The 1,279-nt window shown below is 59.3% G+C and overlaps 2 annotated features.

Annotated features, from left to right (window-relative positions):
* Positions 1–343: 343 nt before the first annotated feature.
* Positions 344–383: a microsatellite.
* Positions 384–760: 377 nt separating this feature from the next.
* Positions 761–818: a microsatellite.
* The last annotated feature ends 461 nt before the right edge of the window (positions 819–1,279 follow it).

Raw genomic sequence — 1,279 nt, forward strand, 5'->3', positions numbered from 1 at the left:
AGAGACGGGCGCCTTTTTATTTAAATTATTTTCTTTAAACAGCCGGGAGGGAATTTGGTTGGGCTGCGGTTTGCAGCGGCGGGTGCGCATCACATTACCGCCGGCACAGCGAAGCAGCAGCCCGGTGAGTAAACGACGAGGTGTATATTTTAAACTGTTGGGAAAATTATTGCCGATGGGTGTTCGTGGGGGATGCTGTTTGCGTGCGGCGCGCAGACAGTGCGGCAACAGATACACGCGGCGCGGCGGTGCCGCAGTTCCGTTGATTTGGGCGGCGCAGGGGGGAGTGAGTGGGGGGGAATGCAGCAACGGAGGGCGTTTCTACGGAAGTGCTCGAAAGGACTTTTTTTATTTTTTAATATATTTGTGTTTGTATTTATTTAGCTGCGGGGACGGGGCATAGCCGGCAAGCTGCCCTGCTGCGAGAAAAAGTAAGCACCGTGCCCCGTGACCTCGCAGTGTAGTAGTACTGTCTTTGGTTTCACTTTTTAGTCTTTATTTTCTTTTTACATCCGGGGCGCTACCCAAAGACATTTGCGTGGGCCGGGGGCGGGATAAATTCCTCCCCGTGCGGCTGCAGGGCGCCGCGTGCGCTCATTGGGCTGCCGCCGCCGTCTTCTGTTTTCTTTTTTGCTCTCACTTTCTCCGCGGTACTCTTTTTATCTTATCTTTCCCTGTTTCTCTCTCTTTATTTTATTTATTTCCCTGCTGCCCCGCGGCCCACTACCACCGCTACTGCGACGGATGGCGATGAAGGCAACGGTGCGGCGCCGTGCGCCGTGGCGCTCCTCGCGCTGCTCTGCGGCTGCGGCTGCTGCCCCCTCGTTTGTGTTCGGGGCGGCACCTGCTGCAGTGAAAGTGCCGGTGGAGGTGCCGTGCCCGACCACCTGAGGGGAAGTTGCGTTGGCGCGTTGCCGGCGAGACGGCGCCCACTTGGAGGGAGTGTCCCCAGGCGATCGAGCCTCCCGGGAGGAGCCAAAACACTGGCGCCCCGCACTTCCTCTGCATCTTGGCCGCATCTCTGTACGGTGAGAACTACCCGGGTGGGCGCTGTCCTTCACCCGCTGCAGGGGGCGCCGAGGTTGCGCTCACGATGAAGTGTACGACGGCGACCGACAGTAAACTGCACAAGCTGTCGACGGGCGAGGCCGTCACCCTCGATGCAAATCATGATCCACTCGGCGAGTCGGGGAGTTGCGAGGCAGCAGTCCCCGCAGCAGCGGCAGCTGAAGCGCCGTCTGCACCCCGAGCGGAGGGGCGACGACATCCAACCGGAACT

This window comes from Trypanosoma conorhini, assembly GCF_003719485.1.
Source record: "Trypanosoma conorhini strain 025E chromosome Unknown Tco_14.4_contig_01220, whole genome shotgun sequence".
NCBI lineage: Eukaryota > Euglenozoa > Kinetoplastea > Trypanosomatida > Trypanosomatidae > Trypanosoma > Trypanosoma conorhini.